This window comes from Odocoileus virginianus, unplaced genomic scaffold, assembly GCF_023699985.2.
Source record: "Odocoileus virginianus isolate 20LAN1187 ecotype Illinois unplaced genomic scaffold, Ovbor_1.2 Unplaced_Contig_14, whole genome shotgun sequence".
NCBI classification, from domain to species: domain Eukaryota; kingdom Metazoa; phylum Chordata; class Mammalia; order Artiodactyla; family Cervidae; genus Odocoileus; species Odocoileus virginianus.
The window spans coordinates 1,909,507-1,932,500 of NW_027224331.1; the positions used below are offsets into that span (position 1 = coordinate 1,909,507).

Sequence of the window (22,994 nt, forward strand, 5' to 3'; positions counted from 1 at the left end):
CATTGTATATATGTACTACATCTTCATCCATTCCTCTGTCAATGGACACTTAGGTCATTTCCATGTCTGGTTGTGTGAATAGTGATGCTATGAACATCAGGGTGCATGTATCCTTTTGAATTTTAGTTTGTCCAGTATATACCCTGGAGTGGGATTGCTGGATCATATGGTAATTCTTGTTAGTTTTCTGAGGAACCGCCGTACTGTTTTCCACAGTGGCTGTACCAATATACATTCCCACCAGCAGGGTAGGAGGGTTCCCTTTTCTCCACACCCTCTCTAGCATTTATTTGTAGACTCTTTAATGATGATCATTCTGACTGGTGTGAGGTGGTTCCTCACTGTAATTTTGATTTGCATTTCTCTAGTAATTAGGGATGTTGAGCACATTTTCCTGTGTTTGTTGGCCATCTGTATTGCTTTTTTTGGAGAAATGTCTATTTAGGTCTGCCTATTTGGGGATAGGCTTTTATTGTTGTTGAGTTGTATGAGATCTTTGTACATCTTGGAAATTAAGCCCTTATTGGTTGCATCATTTGCAAATATTTTCTCCCATTCTGTAGATTGTCTTGTGTCTGGGAGGTTTTGATTAATCAGTTAAGCGTGAAGCACTTAAACAGCCCGAGTCATAGCAGATGCTCACTCTATGGCTCTTCCTTCCTCCACATCGTGAGTCTTGCTGGGGAAAATGAGATGACCTTGACCATTGGCTCAGTTTCCATTTTGAGCCTTCACTAAGGTTTGTCAATGTAGTGTCAGCTGCATTTCCTATTCCCAACACAATTCCAGCCAGAACCATTCTCCTTGAATGGAAAATGTTCAGAACAGCCACCCTGATTCTCAACAGAAAACCTAGTTTCCAATTTTGTTTTAGTAGCTCATGGTGGGTATCTGGACCTGACTGAGTGAGAAATCTATCTTTTAAGATCACTCTTCCCTCTTCACTTTTGGGATCAATCTCAGTGAATCTGCGAAGGGCTTCCTGTGGTCTATCTAGGAATTTACTAGGCTCTTCCTTCTCTCCCTGTTTTATTCTTGCCAGTTTGGCATAGTTTAAAGTTTTAGTATGTGGTCGCCTGAGTCCTTCTAGAACACATCTGACAAAGTGACTCTGGTCCCATCTTTCTTTAGCTGTGTTATAGTCCCAGTCTGGTTCTGTTGTCAGGACTGCCTGATTCCCAGTAGGGAGGGTGGCTATCTTGTCCTCTGTCTTTCCTGCTGATTCATTACCAAGCCATTCATCTCCATAGGCAACAGCTTTCTCCAAAACTCGAGTTTTTGAGTCAGGAGTTAGCATCTGTCCCAAGACATACATCATATCTTTCCAAGTAAGGTCATAGATCAGAATAACATCCTTAAAGGCTCTAATATATTTCTCTGCATCCTCCAAATAGTTTCCCAGGTCCTCCTTAATTCTCTGTATTGCTAAGGAAAGGGGTACTTAACTCTCATAGCCTGGTTATTTCCTCCCCATGGGTCCTTCCTGAAGAGGCAACAGCTTGTGTTGCTGTTCCTCAGCCTCTCTCGCTGCCCTTTGGAAGAAGTCTGTTTTTCCTTATCTCTGTCTCCTATCCTTCATCTCTTCCTCCATCTCATCTCCTTTCTCATCCTGTATTTTACCCTTAGTTTTAGTTGCCTGAGTGTCCTTTATTTCTACTGAGTTTCTATTGAAACCACAGTAGTCTGAGGTCATATTGAAACAAGGATTGCCTGAACCTCTGCTGAGACTAGAGTAGTTTGAATTTCAATATGAATTTCTACCGAGACCAAGGCAACCCTTCCTAGAGGGGTGCCCTGACTTTCAGTTTGTTTAGTTGGGAGCCCCCAGATACAGGGGGAAAGTAGGAGAACAGGAGGGAACTGAAAATTTCACACCCAAATCTATACCCTTAGGCCATAAGTCTGGCATGTCTCACAGAGAGAAAAAGAGCAGCATATGTGTCACTTCTACCCATTTCTTTTGTTTTCTACAGAACCAGTCTAATTGTAAAATGGTATAAGAGACACTCTAACCGGCCATTGTTTGCCATCCTCCAATGGATACAGTGGCCACGCAGTTTCACATAGGAAGGTCAGGTGTGTCTTCTTTAAGCCCTGGGAATGGAATCTATCCCAGTTTTTCAGGATACAGTCCAAAGTAGTAAGGCTGGAACTGTTAGCTCCCATTTGTAAAAGAGAAAAAAGCAGTGTCTAGCACCTTGGCTCTTTTCTACGTGAGGTGTCCCTCCTTGCTGTAGATGGGAATAGAGATAGGTCTTCCACCTAAGCTTCCTTCCCTAGCTGGAGTTAACCTGTCTCTTATCGACACAGGTGCCTCATCACTGGCTTTCTCTGTTCTATCACCGAGGAGGGATGGAGATGAACCCAGGGGTAGACCTGAAGGCATCCCAGACTGATGTCCAGTTGTTCACCATTAAGACCTTTTCCTGATTTCTGCTCTTTCTCTGATGTCACCCAGGGTGCAACAGAGTAGCCTTCTGAAAGGTTGTTGCTGAACGATAAGACACCAGGATTCTTGGCCTCCGGAGATGAATTCAATCCGGGGCCAGAGACGAGGCTGGATCGCTCAGAGCTTTTGTGTAATAAAGTTTTATTAAAGTATAAAGGAGATAGAGAAAGCTTCTGACATAGGCATCAGAAGGGGGCAAAAGAGTACCCCCCTCCTAGTCTTTAGCTGTATGTTATATAGTCACTCACAGTCTGTTAATGAAAAGAAAGGAATGTCATAAAATTTAGAATGGCACCAGATAATTCATCCCTGGCCATAAATACGATTGACTTGAATCTTGTAGAAGGGCAGAATACCAACAAATAGTTTCCTTTACATAGATTAGGGAACAATATCTGAGTAAGTAGGTTAGGCCGTTTGGCGGAACCAACTTGAAGATAGAGTCTGGGGTACATTAACATAGCTTAAGACAACATTTCCATAAGAAAAAGAAATGTATTGGTTAACTCAAGGTTTGAGAGTAGTTAGCTTCAGGTGAGACCAGGTGTCATGGCAACACAGCATTTTAAGAGAAACCTCCTTTTAAATTTGTATAGAGAAGGAAAAACATATCGCTGGTTTGTTTCCTCCTGCCGCTTAAGAGAGATAAAAATGTCTGGCACTTGCAGCCTATTTCCTCCGTTTGGAGACCCCTGGCCTTCCTGCCTGTTACCCTCTCACTTCCAGAATGCCTCCCAAGCTAAGACAACTAGAGGAAACATTCGTCTCCTGGGTGCCTTATGCACAGTCCTGAATATATTCCTGACCACAATAAAACTGTTAAACCATAAAGGGACAAACATAAAACCCAAAATGTCCCTTCAGAGTGTCATGACACCAGTATATGGCATAGTGAAAGAGGTGGTGAAGGGCCAGCCAGAGAGGAAAAAGTGATTTTTGTCTTCTAGCTATCAGGGCCAATCCTTTCAGCTCATTTCCACAGATTCCACAGGAAGAACATCTAAGAAGTTGAGACAAAAGTCACTGGGGAGCCTCCTCTAGTCCGCTAAGAGCTAGTGTTACCAAAGGAGGAAGGCCATTGCACTTCCAATCTGACCAGATCCTAGAATTTCCATGCTGTGTCCTCGGAAACCTCATGATCGCCAGCAGTGCCTCTAATCCACGTAGACCGGAGGCACAGCTGTGACAAAGACTCACTTTCAGGTTGCTGGCCCCTGAGGCAGGCAGCCAAGAGAGCAACCTCTAGCCTGAGAGACGTTCCTGGAGCTAGAGCTCCACCTAGCTCCAAACTGTGCTCCTGTCTGCAGTGCATGAGAATACAACCAAGGTAACTTTCGACTCCTAGAAAGGCTAGGTGCTTCATGACTATCAATCCAAACTTGGGGTCTAAGTCAAAGTACACAGTAACAGCATGGATCACAAGTCCCTTGAAAGTCTATTATTAGATTAGGTTAGTAGTTTCAATTTCCCAGGCAGTTACAAAATGGTCAAAGAGGCCAGGAAAAGTTGACTGAGAAAGAAAAGTTCAGTCCACGCGTTTCACCCATTTCTGGCTGCTCCCCTCGCAGGGATGTCGGATGGCTCTTGGCATTGGCAGGTCAGTATAAACCCCTGACTGGCTCGTTTTGGGGCTACCTTCAGTCATTACGAGGCACCATGGAACCACAAAGCCAGCCTGAACTCTTGCTTCACACTTGTTTGTGCATCTCTTCCATATAGCATTCACACAGACAGGCACACTGTGTTAGTAAAGTAGGAAACGTGTTTACTAGGAGAACCAAAGAACTAGAGCTCTGAATGTCCTTACCATGTCCTGAAGATCCTGGAAGAGCCCCCAAGATGAAAGGTTGTGGTTGTGAGCCAAGAACGACACCAGAATTCTTGGCCTCCAGATGAGAGTATTTCAATCTGGGGCCAGAGATGAGGCTTGATCACTCGGAGCTTTTGTGTAGCAAAGTTTTATTAAAGCACAAAAAGGATAGACAAAACTTCTGACAATAGACAGCAGAAGGGGGCAGAAAAGATAGCCCCTTGCCAGTTTTTAGCAAAGCATCTTATTACCTGTTAGCAAGATCATAGAAGAAACACTTCAAGGTTGAGAGAGTTGCACCAGGTTTCTCTCCCATAGCATAGATATCTGCACAAGGGGGTCCTCTCCAGACTAGATGTCTCTGGGTGAGATATATTGTATCCACAAAACAATTGATGTAAGTCTTGAAGGAAAACAGACCTCCAAACAAACACATAGTTTCATTAACATAGCTTAAGGAAAACTTTTTCATGAGTAAGATATATTGTTTCTTTGGGCAATTAGCAGCTCAAGCTTCGGGAAACAGGTACCATTGTCATCATAGCAATACAGGATTAAAAGGAGCCTCCTACTCACATGACTAACGCGAGAGCAAAGGAATGTAGGAATAAAGGTCTACTGCTTGCCATTCATTTCCTCCTGCCACTTGGGGACCTCTGGCCTCCCTAGCATAACTTGCCAAATGGTGGGGTCTTAATATGATAGGAAGTGTCCTTATAAGAAGAGGAAGAGACACCCAGAACCCTCTCCTTCTGTGTGAACACAGAGAAGAGGTCATGTGAGGATGGAGACAGAGGATCATGGCGGGCTACAGTCCTGTCCATGGGGTTGCAAAAGAGTTGGATACAACTTGCGACTAAACAACAGCAACAGTGTTGGAAGAGGGATGTCTACAAGCCAGTAAAGGAAATATGACTGAAACCAGCTCTAAGAACACCTTGATTTTGGACTTCTAGCCTCTAGAGTTGTGAAGAAAATTAATTTCTGCTGTTTAAAGGATCCAGTGTGAGCTTTTCTTTTATGGTGCTCTGAAGGCAACTGGGGCTTCCCAGGTGGCACTAGTGGTAAAGAATGTGCCTGCCAATGCAGGAGATGTAAAAGATGTAGGAGACATGGGTTCAATCCCCTGGGTTGGGAAGATCCCCTGGCAGAGGGCATGGTAACCCACTTCAGTATTCTTGCCTGGAGAATCCCATGGATAGAGGAGCCTGGCAGGCTACAGTCCATGGGGTTGCAAAGAGTCAGACATGGCTGAATGACTAACACTACACAGACTACTACTAATACAGGGTCCTACACATTACTTTAAAAATTTGTGTAGATTTTCTTTTTTACCATATTATTTGAGGTGGCATTTGGAATAGGAGGTTCTGAGACTTTTGTGCATCTATTGATAGTGGTCCCCAGCTCCTTTCCTGAAGCCTGCTCTCATTGCTATTGCCTCACATCAGTCTATCTTGTAGCTTCTGTTACTGAGCTGCTGCATTCAAAGGGACCTGACCCTGGTTTACCTTCATATTGGAGGACAAAGACACTGCAGTTTCCAAATGCTATCCTTGAAGTCAGGCACATACATTCATTTTTAGAGACCAATCAGAATTTTTATCCCAAAGTAAAAAAAAAAAAAGTATTAGAAACAGATGATGATTTTTGTGTGTGAATGTTTATTACAAAGTAGTCTCAAATCAAATTGAAAACAAAAAGTGGAGCTACAAACCAAAGTTACAATAGTACTAGCTTTTCATTTTTTTAAACTTCTGATTTTATATTGGAGTATAGCTGATTAACAATGTTGTGATAGTTTCAGGGGGACAGCAAAGGGACTCAGCCATACATATACATGTATCCATTCTCCCCCAAACTCCCCTCCCATCCAGGCTGCCACATAGCATTGAGCAGAGTTCCCTGTGCTACGTAGTAGGACCTTGCTGGTTATCTGTTTTAATTATAGCAGTGTAGCATGAGCTTTTCTAGTCACCCATCTATCTCTTTTTACTGGAGATCTTTATCTTTCCATAAGGCTTTGAGTTACTGTCAAAAATCCTGCACTCCAACCTGAAGGACTCCATGCTGAGGCAGAACTCCCTCAACTCTTACAAACTGGGCATGTCTTAATTTCTCCTTCATTTTTGAAGGACAGTTTTGCTACACATAGGGTTCTTGGTTGACAGCTTCTTTCCCTTCAACACTTCAAATACACTGACCCATGTCATCTGGCCTCTGAGGCTCCCAATGAGAAATCTGTTCATGATCCTCCCAGAAAATCTCTCAGCTTTGCAGACATTAACTATGTGCCTATGAGTGTCACATGCAACAGGACAGTTTCTGATAGTATAGTCAAGTTCATTTAAATGGTCACTTTATTTTGAGACCAGAGTTTAAGGAAAAGGAATTGAATATTGCAAGTGTAGATGTTATGAGGTCCTTAACATCATTACTGATTTTCAAACTAGACATGGGAAGGCTGCTGAAGAATTTTACAGCTTTCAATTTCTAAGAAAGTGAATACCAGTCTCTCATAGCACATATAAAGAAAAATCTCTTTAGGACCCTTTTTCCTAAGTGTAAAGGGGCCTTGAAGCCTGAAAAGGGAGAAAACCATTAGGATTTATCCTCAGCCATGATTGGTCCATTTCCTGCTCTGTCCTCACAGGGCACAACTGTGATGAAACTCACTAAAAACCTTATATAAGAGCTCAGCTGGCCCCAAGTTTTTGGTCCTTAGAGCCCAGGAAGCTGATACTGGTGACCTGACAACTGGACCCCCAGTTAGTGTGTTTTTTTTTCCTGTGTTTTTGCCATTCTGTTGATTTTATTTTTCCTTTTTTTCCCTCTCCTCTTTTTTATTTTTCTAATTTTTCTTTTCCTTTTCTTAATTAAAAAAAATTCCTTTTTTCTTTCATTTTGTTTTTTCCATCATTTTCTGTTTTTTTCCCCTTAGTTCTTTTCCTCATTTTTTAATTTTAGTGTTTCTCATTTGAAGTTTCTTTTTCTTTTTTCCTTCATTTTGTTTTTTCCCTTTTTTGTTTTTGTCCCCCCCCCCTTAGTTCTACTTCTCTTTTCCTTTTTTTTTTTTAGTTTTTCTCATTTGTAGAGTTTTTCTTTATATCATTTTCTTATTTTGCTTTTTCCCATTTCCCCCCCTTAATTCTTATTCACATTTTATCTTTTTATTTTTTTAGTTAGTGCTGTTAGTAGTATAGTTAGTATCATTTTTACAGTGAGCATATTTGGTATAGTTAATTGTTTATTAGCATAGTTAGTATAGGTAGTATTAGCATAGTTAGCACTGTTAGTGTGTGTGACATAGTTAGCAATGTTAGTAGAGTTGGCATAGTTAGCGTTAGTATAGTTGGCATAGTTTTGTTGCTAGTATAGTTGTCATAGTTAGCATTCGTTAGTTTAGTTGGCATAGATAGCATTTGTTTCTTTAGTTGGCATAGAGTAGTTAGCTGGTAGAGCAGTTAACTGGTAGAGTAGTTAGGGTTTACCACCATGCAGGACCTAATGGGCAGGTGTTCAAATAAATGAGCTCAAATAGAGAATTATGAAATTGTCTACACTATTGGAGAAGTATGGCATGATACAGTTCTGTTGACCCGGCATGTTGGGGCTGGGACCGAGGTGGCCCTTAAGGTAATAAAAGCAAACTGAAATTCCACTCGTCCTAGGGTTCTTGTGTGAGAGGAGACATATGCAGCTGTTAGACCATGAAAACACAGTGAAAGTCCTCGATGTTATTGACACGGAAGACTCTACCATCACGGTGATGGAATACGTGAGCGGGGGAGACATGCAAGCCTACCTGGATGACCAGGGCCACATGACGGAGCAGGAGGCTCAATGCCTTTTACAGCAGCTCCTATCAGCCCTGAACCACTGCCACGAGCGGGGCATCGTACACTGGGACCTGAAACCAAGCAACTTGTTCCTTGATGTGGACCACAATGTGAAGACTGCAGACTTCAGTCTGAACTACGATTACTGCCCTGGAGAGAAGTTAGGTACATTCTGCAGCACCCCTGCCTTCGCAGCCCCTGAGATCTTCCTGGAGTTGATGTACTTAGGCCTGCCTGTGGATGTGTGGAGCCTTGGTGTTATCCTGTACATCATGGTGACTGGGTTTGAACCCTTCCAAGGACGAGACTACCAGGAGATGAAGCAGAGTGTGCTCACAGGGCATTATCATGTGCCCGATGGTCTAGCAATCATCGTTAATAGCAAGCATGCAACGTTAATAGCAAGCATGCTGACCCTCGACCCGACAACCAGAGCTCCTTTACCCCATGTTTGGCAGCATCTATGGGTCAAGATGGATGAGAAGAAGCCACTCCAGCCAGTCAGAAGATGGCTTGGAGGTGACAGTCCAGAACACCAGCAGCACCCATGACACTCTTGGGAAGAACAGCACCCAAAACACCAAAAGCACCCGTGACACCCGCGGTACCCGAGACAACAGTGGCACCTGAGACACTCGTGGCAAGAGCAGCACCCGAGACACCAGTGGCACCTGGGACAAGAGCAGCACCCGAGACACTTGTGGAAAGAGCAGCGCCCAAGATACCAGCGGCACTCATGATACCCATGGCAAGAGCCTAGGACTACGTCCTAGGGTCCTTGAGTGAGAGGGAAAATATGAAACTGTTAGACCATAAAAATATAGTGAAAGTCCTCAATGTCACTGACGCGGAAGATTCTACCATCACAGTCATTGAATACATGAGCAGGGGAGACATGCAAGTGGCAACAGGGACAAGAGCCACACCCGAGACACCAGTGGCACCTGGGACAAGTGCGGCACCCGGGATACCAGCAGCACATGGGACACCAGCGGCACCCATGACACTTGCAGCAAGACTAGCACCTGAGACACCAGGAGCACCCGTGACACCCGCGGCAAGAGCAGCACCCACGGCAAGAGCGGCACCCGCGGCAAGAGTGGCACCTGAGACACCAGTGGCACCCAGGACAAGAGCAGCACCTGAAACAGTAGCAGCACCCGAGACACCAGCGGCACTCATGATACCCACGGCAAGAGCCTAGGACTATGTCCTAGGATTCTTGTGTGAGAAGGAAAATATGAAGCTGTTAGACCATAAAAATATAGTGAAAGTCTTCAGTGTCATTAACATGGAAGATTCTACCATTATGTTCATGGAATACATGAGCGGGGAAGACATGCAAGCAGCACCCGGAACAAGAGCTGCACCCAAGACACCAGCGGCACCCATGATACTCATGGCAAGAGTAGCACCCAAGACACCGGTGGCACCCATGACAGCCAAGGCAAGAGCAGCACCCATGGTAAGAGTGGCACCTGAACACCAGCATCACTCGGGACAAGAGCATCACACGAGACACCTGCGGCACCCAGGACAAGAGCAGCACCCGAGACTCCAGCAGCACCCGTGACACCCAAGGCAAGAGCGGCACCTGGGACACCAGCGGCACCTGAGACATCTACTATCACGGTAATGGAATACGTGAGCAGGGGAGACATGCAAGCCTACCTGGATGACCAGGGCCACATGACGGAGCAGGAGGCCCAACGCCTCTTCCGGCAGCTCCTTTTGGCCCTGAACCACTGCCACGAGCAGGGCATCGTGCACCAGGACCTGAAACCAAGCAACTTGCTCCTTGACACAGACCACAATGTGAAGACTGCAGACTTTGGTCTGAGCTACTATTACCGCCCTGAAGAGAGGCTACGTACATTGTGTGACAACCCTGCCTTCGCAGCCCCTGAGATCTTCCAGGGGTGCATGTACCTAGGCCCGCCCATGGATGTGTGGAGCTTTGGCTTCGCCCTGTACATCATGGTGACTGGGTTTGAACCCTTCCAAGGATGAGATTACTGGGAGATGAAGCAGAGTGTGCTCACAGGGCATTATCATGTGCCCAACGACCTATCATATGAAATAAGAACATTAATAGCAAGCATGCTGACCCTCGACCCGACAACCAGAGCTATTTTAGCCCCTCTTCAGCAGCATCCATGGGTCAAGATGGATGAGAAGGAGCCACTCCAGCCACTCTGTGAAGAGGACTTGGAGGTGACAGTGCAGAACACCAGAGGCACCCGTGACACTTGTGGGAAGAGCGGCACCCGTGACACCAGCGGCACCCGTGACACTCGCGGGAAGAGCGGCAAGCACGGCAAGAGCAGCACCCGAGACACAAGCACCCAGGACATGAGCAGCACCCGAGATACCAGTGGCACCTGTGACACTCGTGGCAAGAGCAGCACACGAGACACCAGCAGCACCCGGGACAGGAGCAGCACCTGGGACAGGAGCGGCACCTGGGACACCAATGGCACCTGAGACACAAGCGGCACCCACGGGAAGAATGGCACCCGAGACAGCAGCAGCACCTCTGACACCCAAGACACCAGCGGCACCTGGGACACCCACGGTACCTGTGACATCAGTAGCACCCGAGACTCCAGCAGCACCCGGGACAAGAGTGGCACCCAGGACACCCACGGTACCCATGACATAAGCAGCAAAGCCTCAGAGGGAACCCACTGCCCCCTCAGTGTGGGCAACACTGCCGGAAGCTCCTACCAAGCTGGGCAGTCCCACTCCCCAGCCACTCCCTCTGGCCTCAGAAAGAAAAAGAGGGGCGTGGCTGGGAGAATATGGAGGTTTATAAGAAAACATTGTTGCTGTGGACTGCCCAGCAATACTGCACAAATAAATCAGGCCCAGAACAACCCATGGATGACTGACCAAGACAAAAGGAGCCCTGCCGAGCTCCCTGGCACACAGTCAACTGGACTATGGGATTCAAATCCAGCACCTCCACGGCCTTCAGGAGCCCTGGCCTGCTCAGAGGATGGTCTGGAGTGGCCTGGGAGACCAGAAGAGGCATCACCCTGACCCAGCTGCCCCTCCTCCACCACTGGGTGAAGCTTCACAGGCTGGACTCTCCATCCAGGGCACGTTCCCCCTACCCCCACACTCCCCCCTCCATGTTGGTGGTGGAGGAGATAGTTCTTGCCAACTCCTTGGTTCTGCATAGTTTTCATAAACTTTATTTCTCCAGAAAGATGTATCTCCATCTGTTTTGCATCCCCTCCAGTTAGAGAAGTGTGTAGTCATGTAGGACTCGGAGTTAATGACCTAAGAATTAGTACAATGATCCTCAGGAGCAACAGCTGCTGCACTGCAGGGCAGAAATGCAGAAAGAGGATATTATTCTCCCACACTGACAATACTGAACATTTTCAGAAGGGCTGAGGGGAACTTTTGATCTCGGCAGCCTGTGTTAATGATGACCGGGAGGTCTAGGATAGGCGAGTAAGTCCCCTGAACCAGCCGGTGTGTGGTGTGGTCGGCTCCCTGTGCAGATGAGTTTCCTGAATGTCCTGCAGGAGTCAGTGCTCTCCTCTCCCCTGTGGGGAGGGGCCCTGATGGGTGGGGTTTTGTTACAACATTGCTTGTTTTATGTCTTGGCCTCATGGCATGTGGGATCTTAGTTCCCCGACCAAGGATCGAACCCACATCCCTTGCATTGGAAGGCAAATTCCTAACACTGGAATGCCAGGGGAAGTCCCTTTTTGGATGTCTGGGTTTGACCACAGGGCCTGGATGATTTTAAAACACTACATTTGTCAGCATTACCTGGTTCCCTTGTTCAACGAGCCCCTGAACACAGGGGTGACTGGAACAGGGTCTTCTCCCCAGAGGCCTGTCTCAGGGGATGCACTCAGCAGCAACGCCTGCACCATTCCATTGGCTCTTGTGTGCTTACACGTCACTTGCCAACTGCGGAATCCTTCACCACAAGACACAGAGCACTCTGACCACGTGCCTGTGAGCCACCTAAGAACAAAAACTACAGGAGCTTAGTAGGACGGTCCCTATGGGGACTGTCTTCCAGAGAGAAAGCCTATCCCAGCAGTATGACTGCTTCAGGGCCGACACATGTCTCTGCGAGTGGGCAGCAGCACAGTAACTCCAGCCATACTCTCAGATCTCCTTCCACTCAGAAGCCACAGAATCACCGTGCAGACACAATAGCATCGGGGTGGGATAGAGCCGTCCCCAGGGAGGTAAGAGCCATCAGCTGTGTGGCCTCAGAGAGCAGAGAGAGGGAAAAATCAGGTGGAAATTTTGGAAAGGTGAATTTCAACTCACTGAAACCAAAGGGAAGAAAAAAGGAGGAGGCACCTGGGTGCTCCTTGTTGGTGCTCTTTGGTCGCTCAGATGTGTCTGATTCTTGCAACCCCATGGGCTGTAGCCCACCAGGCTCCTCTGTCCATGGGATTTCCCAAGCAAGAATACTGGAGTGGGTTGCTATCTCCTCCTCCAGAGGATCTTCCCAAGCCAGGGATCGAACCTGTCTCCTGCAGCTCCTGCATTGGCAGGCAGATTCTTCACCACTAGTGCCATCTGGGAAGATGAACTGGGAGACTGGGATTGACATATATACACTACTATGTATAAAACAGATAACTAAGGAAAGGCTACTGTATTGCACAGGGAACTCAGCATGCTGTGGTGACCTAAACGGGAAGGAAATCCAGAAAAGAGGGGATGTGTGTATACATGTGACTGACTAGCTTTGCTCTACAGTAGAAACACATCGTAAAGCAACTATCCTCCAATAAAAAATAAATAAAAGATGTTTCTGCTTATAGAGTGGACAAGGCACTCTAGAGAGGAGACAAAACTCAGGAGGCTCCTGACGTGGCCCTTATGAGGAATGACAAAGACATTGGGAACAGTGGGAAACTGACAGGAATGGATGAAAGTGAGAGGAAAGAGGGGTGGGTAGCTTAGGATGTAGTCATTGTGATCTGGAACACTAACTAGGGGCAGATCAGATTTGGTGGAGATTATGAGTTTGATTTTGGATACTTTTAAAACTATTGATTTGTGTCATCTATGATATCGAAAGGTTATTAATGGCTTTACCCCTGGGGATGCAGATGATACCACTCTAATGACAGAAAGTGAAGAGAAACTAAAGAGCCTCTTGAGGGTGAAGGAGCAGAGTGAAAGAGCCAGCTTAAGACTACATAGTAAAAAAAAAAAACTAAGATCATGGCATCTGGCCCCATTGCTGCATGGAAAATAGAAGGGGAAAACGTGGAAGTAGTGACAGATTTCCTCTTCTTGGGCTCCAAAATCACTGTGGATGGTGACTATAGCCATGAAATCAGAAGAGGATTGCTTCTTGGCAGGAAAACAATGAGAAACCTCGACAGTGTGTTGAAAAGCAGAGACATTATTACTCTGCCAACAAAGGTCTGTATAGTCAAGACTGTGGTCTTTCCAGTGGGCATGTGTAATTGTGAGAGCTGGACCACAAAGAAGGCAGAACACCAAATAATTGATGCCTTTGAACTGTGGTGCTGGAGAAGACTCATGAAAGTCCTTTGGACAGCAAGGAGATCAAACCAGTCAATCTTAAGGGAGATCAACCTGAATATTCACTGGAGGGACTAATGCTGAAGCTGAAGCTCCAGCATTTTGGTCACCTGATGAGAACAGATGACTCATTGGAAAAGTCCCTGATGCTGGGAAAGATTGAGGGCAGAAGGAGAAGAGGGCATCAGAGGATGAGATGGCTGGACGGCATCACCAATGCAATGAACATGAACTTGGGCAAACTCCAAGAGATGGTGAGGGGCAGGGAGGCCTGGCATGTTACAGTCTATGGGATCACAAAGAGTCAGACACGACAGGCGACTGAATAACACCACCACTCGTGGGGGTAGAGTCTAAGGAATGGTGCTTCCACGAGTGCCTCTTGTGATGCTGCCCTTCTGCCATATCTCTGAGGTGAACCCATGAAGTCAGCTTTCCTATGCTCTTAAGGTCCATTTGTGAGTGCAGGGAGCAGGTGAGCGTGGCAGTTAAGAGCAGAAGCTCTGAAATTGGACTAACCCGATTTGAATTCTGGCCCTTGTACCTGTGTGGCCTAGGGGAGTTTTTCCAACTGTATAATAGAGAATAAACAACACTGGAGACATCCCTGGAGGTCCAGTGGTTAAGACTCTGAGCTTCCAGTGCAGGGGGCTTGGGTTCAATCCCCTGGTTGGTTACGTGGTGTAGCATAACCTGAACAAAAATAAATAAATAAAATAAGTTTTTTATAAAAGAAAATGAATAATATTGACTTGATAGATGACTATGAAGTGATCTATATAAACTACTTAGCTGAGCACCAAGTAGTCCACATAAAACAAACCTTAGTGGTTGAGTCATTCAGTCCAAATTACTGTGCATTTTAAAACAAGTCAAACCCTGGTAGCAAGGAGAGAAGAGTGACTGCACACACCTCGGGGGGCAGCCCCGGATGTTACGGGGCTGTCCCTGTGGCTCCCTGTGGTTACAGGATGTCCCGTGGCTCCTGGAGCTGGTCACAGAAGGCCTCGCTCACTTCCTCCCATTGGCCATCAGGCACTGGGGTCTCTGACCTTGGGCTCCCAAGTGGCCGCACGTGGCAGAACAATGAGTCCAGTTGCCAAGCTCCCAGAAAGTCTCTGCAGAAAGAAAAGGAATCTCACAGATGACCGCCAGAGGAAAAGGGATGATGGGCTAGAGACAACCCGGCCAAAGACAACTATGAGCTGCTTTCTGGTTAGCTGCCCTGTCAGGCTCTCTGAGCAGCACACAGAGGATCTGCCATCAGATGGGGTAAAGGGGCCCTTTAAATCTCATTTTCCCTTGACTAGCTCGTTGTCATAACCGAGGGGGGTTATTACAGCCAGGATGGAGCCCTTAGTCCTGCAGCTGGACTGGAACCCAGTGTGTCTGTTGCCAAATCTACCTCTTTCAAAATACTACCTCACATTTCACAAAGGCCCCTTGACAGTTCAAGGCAAGACATACAGCCTGGGAAAGGGGTTGTCTCAGGCCAGCTAGATCTGCCAGAAAAGTCCCAGAGAAGGAGGAGAAACTCTGTGCAGTGGGCCGGCTTCTCAAGACTCTCCAAGCAGAGCCAAGAGGACAAGAGAGGAGGGTCTCTCCAGGGGATGCCCTGATGGATTCTCTTTCTCAAAAGTGGATCAGACTGAGAGAGGCGAAAGATGATTTAGTGGGGAGCAGGGATTAAGCAGACAGGATCAAGATACACTTCAATGCCAGTCTTACTTCTCCACTAATTCTTAACCTAAACTTCAGATGAGTCCTGAAGCTGAATAAACAATTTGCCATAGAGCCCTCTGGAAAGGTGAAAATGGGAGTTTCCTTTAAAAAAGCTGAAGCTGACCACCTCCAATAATCATGGCTTGTTTTCCTTTTAGTCCTCGTTCCAAGCAGCCTTTCCTTTCCCTTAGACACTGGATAAAAAGATGAAGTAGGACATGATGATGACAGATTTGTGTATGATCACAGAAAGTACCAGATTTTCTTGTAATAATCACAAGTAAGTAATAGCTACCAGCTGTGTCCACAGGCTGCTCCACCGAGTACACCTATGCCTTTAACTGAACTGTTTCCCGGTGCTTCCTTTTGATTTTGGAATTTTTCCTAAGTTGCATAACATTTGCAAAACAGAACAGTACACATTTTTTAGCTGCCCTACAGTTTATGTAAAACATTTTTTTAGAAATAGCTAAGCTTATTGAGAAGTTTCCAGGTGATAGGTACTGAGTTAAACACTTTAACATCAATTTTCCATTTAATTCTCATAGCCATCTTGTGATTTAGATTATTTTTACTTGCAGAGGTAGAAATGGAAAGAAGCTATGTGACTTTTCCAAGGTCCTGCAGCTGGACTGGAACCCAGTGTGTCTGATGCCATACCTAACTGTATGTCACATTTCATAAAGGCAAGAAAATAGAGCTACCAAGGGACATTTCATGCAAAGATGGGTACAATAAAGGGCAGAAAGCAGAAGATATTAAGAGAGGTGGCAAGAATACACAGAAGAACTATACAAAAAGAATCATGACCCAGATAACCATGATGGTGTGATCATTCACCTAGAGCCAGACATCCTGGAATGTGAAGTCAAGCGGGCCTTAGGAAGCATCACTACGAACAAAGCAAGTGGAGGGCAATGGAATTCCAGCTGAGTTATTTTAAATCCTAAAAGATGATGCTGTGAAAGTGCTGCACTCGAATATGCCAGCAAATTTGAAAAACTCAGCAGTGGCCACAGGACTGGAAAAGGTCAGTTTTCATTCCAATCCCAAAGAAAGGCAGTGCCAAAGATTGTTCCAACTACTGCACAATTGTACTCATCTCACTCGCTAGTAAAGTAATGCTCAAAATTCTCCAAGCCAGGCTTCAACAGTACGTGAACCGTGAACTTCCAGATGTTCAAGCTGGATTTAGAAAAGGCAGAGGAACCAGAGATCAAATTGCCAACATCTGTTGGATCATCAAAAAAGCAAGAGTTCCAGAAAAACATCTACTTCTGCTTATTGACTATGCCAAAGCCTTTGACTGTGTGGATCACAACAAACTGTGGAAAATACTTCAAGAGATGGGAATACCAAGCCACCTAACCTGAGAAATCTGTATGCAGGTCAAGAAGCAACAGTTAGAACCAGACATATGGAACAACAGACTGGTTCCAAATCAGGAAAGGAGTACATCAAGGCTGTATATTGTCACCCTGCTATTTAACTTATATGCAGAGTACATCATGTGAAATGCTGGGCTGGATGAAGCACAAGCTGGAATCAAGATTGTTGAGAGAAATGTCAATAACCTCAGATATGCAGATGACACCACCCTTATAGCAGAAAGTGAAGAAGAACTAAAGAACCTCTTGATGAAAGTGAAAGAGGAGAGTGAAAAAGTTGGCTTAAAACTCAACATTCAGAAAACTAAGATCATGGCATCTGGTTCCATCACTTCATGGCAAATAGATGGGGAAACAATGGAAACAGTGAGAGACTTTATTTTGGGGGGCTCAAAATCACTGCAGATGGTGACTGTAGCCATGAAATTAAAAGATGCTTGCTCCTTGGAAGAAAAGCTATGACCAACCTAGACAGCATATTAAAAAGCAGAGACATTACTTTGCCAACAAAGGTCCATCTAAACCAAGGCTATGGTTTTCCAGTAGTCATGTATGGATGTGAGATTGGACCATAAAGAAAGCTGAGCACCGAAGAACTGATGCTTTTGAACTGTTGGAGAAGTATTGGAGAAGACTCTTGAAAGTCTCTTGGACTGCAAGGAGATCCAACCAGTCAATCCTAAAGGAAATCAGTCCTGAACATTCATTGGAAGGACTGATGCTGAAGCTGAAACTCCAATACTTTGGCCACCTGATGTGAAGAACTGACTCATTGGAAAAGACCCTGATGCTGGGAAAGATTGAAGGTGGGAAAAGAAGGGGATGACAGAGGATGAGATGGTTGGATGGCATCACCGACTCGATGGACATGAGTTTGAGTAAACTCTGGGAGTTAGTGATGGACAGGGAAGCCTGGCATGCTGCAGTCCATGGGGTCACAGAGAGTTGGACACAACTGAGTGACTGAACTGGACTACACTGCCCCTTCTCCCAGGCAACTACTTCTTTATTTCTGTCAACGTACATCAGTAGTATCTGTTCTTGTACTTCATACAATATGTACTCTTTTCTGTCTGGCTTCTTTTGCTTAACATAATGTTTTTGAGATTCACCCATATTTTTGTGTATATCAGTAACTCATTCTTTTTTATTGCTGAATAGTATTCCATTGTATGAATATACCATGGTTTGTTTATCCATTCTCCTATTGATGGTTATTATGAAGTAAAGATTTCAAAGAACATGCTTGTATGTTTTTCTTTTTTTGTGTGTGAACATTTTTCTTGCATAAATACCTGTGAATGGAATTGCTGGGTCAAGGGTAGGTGTGTGCTTAACTTTATTAGAAACTGCCACATAGTTTTCCAATGTGGTTGTCCCATTTTATCCATCTATCTGCAGTGCATTGGGAATTTCTTTTGATGCCCAAAATGTTTACATCATCAGTTGGTTTTCACTATTCTGGTAGGTGCGATACTGCATCTCATTGTGCCTTCAATTTTCATTTTCCTGATTCCATCTGTCAGTCTTTTTTGTGAACTTCAAGTCTTTTGCCATTGTCTTTCTCAGGGAGGGGAGAGTTCATTGTTAAACTGCAATAGTTCCTCATATATTCTGGATATAAGTTCTTTATCAGACACAGGTACTGCCAATCTTTCTCCCAGTCTAAGGCTTATGTGTTCATATTCTTAATAGTGTCTTTGATTAGCAGATTTTTGATGAGGTCCAATTTGATTTTTTTTTTTTTGTTTTATGATGAATGATTTTTGACACAAATGAATTGAAAAAGTAGATCATTATTTCCTCCCATGTAGAACTCCTCAGTGGCTTCTCATGTTTTGGGAATAAAACTCCAGTCTACCTTGACCTTCAAAGCCTTGAATGATTTGGTCCTCAGAAGCTCTCCAGCTTCATCTCACACCCCTTCTCCTGCTACCCCACTGAACCCTCACCACACGAATCTTCTTTCTGTTCCTTGACCACGCAAAGCCTGTGCTCACTTTAGAGTCCTCGCGCTCACTGTTCCCTCTGCCAGAAATGCTCTTTCCTCACCTCTTGGGATGGATGGCTCCGCCCCATCCTTTAGGTCTGGACTCATGTTTCACCTCCTCAGAAGGGTAAAGTAGTTATGTGCAATCACCATTGGGCTCACCACCCTATTTCCTTTTTTTCATAGCACTTTCCACAGAGAAATAACCTGTACACTTATTTGTTTACTGGTTTCTTATCCATCTCTTTGACTGGAATGGCAAATCCTTGACACTAGACATATTATATACTTAGGTGCTCAGCCAGTATTTGTTAAGGTGACAAATGAACTTCTTTGAAATGCTAGCCACTGAAGGGTTGGCATATTCCACAATGTACACACACATGTGTGTGTGTGTGTGTGTGTGTGGTGCGTGTGTGTGTGTGTGCAGGAGGTGGTAGAACAATGTAGGTAGTTTCAATAAATCAAAGTTTTAAATATTCCAAAGATGTCACCTTTACCAGCAATTTCAGCCTCATGAGTATCCAATCTTTTAATTAACTGATTTGAAGGCATTCATTTGATTTTCATGTTCCATTCCACATGGAACTTCTCTCTGCCTTTGCACATCCTGATTTCTCTGCCTGGAACATTCTTCTTCCTCCTCCCAGAGCAACATCCTGACTTATGTGGAAACCTGGTTGGCTTCTCCAGAGAGCATTAGGGACCCCTCCTCAGAGCTACTGTGTCCTTTGGAGCTAACTCACTGGAAAAGACCCTGATGCTGGGAAAGACTGAAGGCAAAAGGAAAAGGGGTGGCAGAGGAGAGGGATGAGATGGTTAGATAGCATCACCGACTCAATGGACATGAATTTGAGCAAACTCCAGGAGACAGTGAAGGACAGGGAAGTGTGGCATACTGCAGTCCATAGGGTCGCAAAGTGTCAGACATGACTTAGAGGCTGAACAACAAACAACTATTACAGTGTTTGTCACTTTGCTTCAAAATATCTGTTCACATGACCATCTCCTTCTCTAGACTATGAGCTTCTCAAAGGCTAGGTCATCTATGCATTCCCAGCTCTGGCAAAAGCAAGCAAGCACTGGGCAAATATTTGTTGAACATGGCTATGTTTGTGTCCGAATGTTTGTGTCTCTCTAAAATTTATGTGTCAAATCCTAACACCCAGGAGGTGGGGGCTTTGGGAAGTAATTAGGTCACATAGGCGGAGCCCTCATGAATGAGATTAGTGCCCTAAGGAAAGAAACCCCAGGAAGCCCCTTCATCCCTTGGCCATAAGAGGACACAGCAAAAAGATGACTGTCTGTGAACCAGGAAGCTGGCCCTCATCAGACATCTAATCTGGCCCTACCTTCATCTTGGATTTCCCTGCCTCCAGAACTGCAAGAAATAAATGCCTGTTGTTTATAAGCCACCCCCTCCATGCTGGTCTGTGCTATGTTATTATGGTAGTGCAAACAGACTAAGATGAATGTTGAATGAATGGATGAAGTGCTTCTAAGGATGGTAGCACTATGTCTAAAAGAAGAGAAAATGGTATCACATAAATAACCCTAGATAATAATCTCATAAATAACATGAGCTGGCTTGTTGAATGGCGACTCAACATGATTTTCTCCTTCTATGCTCTCCCTGCATCCACATCTCTAGAATCTCTATCTGCTGAATTACATTCTACATGACATAACCTGAAAATGAAAGACACTAGCTAAAGATTTAAAAGATTGAAATGATGTAGCCTTTACTGTTCCTATAGAGTAGACAGAATAAAACATGAGGTCAGACAGCAACTTCTGTGTGTCCTTCTGCAATTCACTCATTTTAATCTACAAGGACCTGAGATCAGCAGTACGGGTTCCCTGTGATTCAAGCATTTCTGATTTTCTTTTTTATCCTAAGTACCAAGGATCTTTATTCTCAAGTCTGATATTGAATCTGTAGCTGTAGATACGTCACTATTTTGAGAATAAAGAGTCCCATCATCTTCATGCTTTGCAAGTCCTCAGCCACAGAGTTAAACCTCATTCTCATAAACATTTTGATTTTCTTAACTCTGCCCCTCTCTCTTGGCCTCTTAAAGAGTTTTGCAAGACACACTTAGATTAGGTTCTTGTGACTAAGCACTGATACATAACAAAGTTAATATGTGTGGGAAAACATACTTGTGAAAGAAGACCAATGAAAGAATCGATTCAATAATCCTTAGCAAATCTTGCCTCTATAAACATTTACCAAGTTAGCAATCATTTTGCAACTAGAAAACCAATACCTGTGTTACCACAACTAATGATGGGCATTTGGGATATGAGCTCCATGGGCTTCCTCAGGAGTGAATTTTTTTTTAAAGCTTCCATATGGAAGGGACAAGTTAAACAAGTTCTTAGCTACACTAACATACAGCATCTCTACATGTTTTCAGGGTTTACAGCCTAACTAACAAGGTAGGAAAAAATACATTCACCAGAATTCCAGAAGGGACTGGAAGAAGCAGCTGGGGCTGACAGGCTCCTCCCATCCAGACAGCTTTGGGAACAGGACAAGGGGTGATGCATTATAGGGGGCCTCACATGGTGACAGGTGCACGCTTTTAGGAAGGTTGTGCCTCATAGTGTAAGAGCAGACGATGGTGGAGGGATGCTGTATATTGTGTGATGTCATTCTTGACTCCTCAGTCACGTGACTAGAGTCACGCGCTGCCTGACTGCAGAGACGTGTGAAGAGAAGAGATGTGTGGGGCAGAACTGAGACACCATGCAGACTCCTGAGTGGAGCGGGGAAAGAAGGGTTAAGGCCAGGACTGACTTCTCAGGGATCTGAGAGAAGGCACTAGCATTAGACAGGCTAAGCCTATCCCATCTGTTGAAAATCTTCCATATTACAATCCTAGAGGACCACAGAGGTCTTTGGGCCTGGCGTGCTGCAGTCCATGGGGTCACAATGAGTCGGACATGACTTAGAGACTGAACAACAAGAAGAGGTACATCAGGGCCTTTCTGGCCAGCACTGAGAGTCCAGGAGGGTGATAGGAGGAACACTGAAAGAGACAACTATATATTTGGGCTCTTGCACACACTTTTATGAGTCTCAGCTTTCCTCATTTATACAGCTGGATAGAATATTACTGCCCCCAACACTGCACTATTGTAAACATCAGAAGAGGTATGGACATGAAAGTGCTTCCTGCGTGACTATCCCAACTCCCCATCTATTTATGTCTCCATGCCTGCACGTGTGCTCGGTTGTGTCTGACTCTCTGCAACCTTATGGACTGTAGCCCACCAGACTACTCTGTCCATGGGATTTCCCAGGCAAGAATACTGGAGTGGGTTGCCATTTCCTCCTCCAGGTGATCTTTCTGATCCAGGGATTGAACCTGGGTCTCCCGAATTGCAGGTGGATTTTTTACCACTGAACCATTGAGGAAACCCATTTATGTCTCTGGGCTCCTCTAACTGCCAACAAGAAAAGCCATGGAGAAAGCTCTTTCTGTCATCCCCTTAGTTCAGCAGTGGGTTCTATGTCATGCCGCTTCTGCCATTGATCCAATATTATCCATTTATGAGACACTTATTTAATACTTACACCTGTCTGAAGTGCTAGAGATACAATGAATGATGTCTCATGTCAGTCTAGCTGACTTATGTGATTAATTCTCAATTGCTTCCAAACTCTAGGGGGAAAGAGGAGCATTGTTTATTGAGTCTTCAAACCATTGCAACTTGAAGCTCATCCTGGTGACAAGAGTTTCCTGAGTTCCAGATATTGTCCCTAAAGACAGTAGCAGAAGCATCCAAATGCCATCCTGTGCCAGGGGCTCACTGCAATGACCTTTCCCAAACTATAATACTGACTCCACTGCAAGCTGTCTTAAGACTCCACTGACTAGTAATTATTGAGCACCTGCTGGGTGCTTCATACTATATTATACTCTTAGGGCACAAAAGAAACATTAGACATGGCCTCTACCATGAAGGGACCCACAATTTAGTGGAGGAAACAACTGGAGACTAATGTGTGTCAGGACTCAGTCAGGGACCAAGCAGTGAGACCAGACAAAGGAGAGGTCAAAAACAGTCAGAGAAGGATTAACATAGATGAGAATTCAGGTGACTTAAAGGACGGTGAGATAGCTCATTCTTACGTAGGAGAACAGTACCCTGGAGGAGAAAGGGACAAAATTTTTTCCTACATTCCTTGTCTTAGTCACTTAAGACATTTTTTTCTTAAGCTCTGAGTTGCTACAACAATCTACTTCCC

At 45.0% G+C, this 22,994-nt stretch overlaps 2 long non-coding RNA genes across 2 annotated transcripts in view; one reads left to right on the forward strand and one right to left on the reverse strand.

The window, feature by feature from the left end:
- The window catches only part of LOC139033985 (uncharacterized), a 46,437-nt gene extending 28,448 nt beyond the window's left edge, over positions 1-17,989 (forward strand). Inside the window, exon 4 of the long non-coding RNA XR_011486463.1 lies at positions 15,940-17,989. This is a non-coding gene — a long non-coding RNA (uncharacterized lncRNA). The remainder of the gene's footprint in view (positions 1-15,939) is intronic.
- LOC139033986 (uncharacterized) lies at positions 11,273-12,489 on the reverse strand. The gene is made up of 2 exons (XR_011486464.1): positions 11,885-12,489; positions 11,273-11,426 (listed from the first exon to the last, which is right to left on the reverse strand). It is a non-coding gene; the product is annotated as an uncharacterized lncRNA (long non-coding RNA).
- Positions 17,990-22,994: the final 5,005 nt, after the last annotated feature.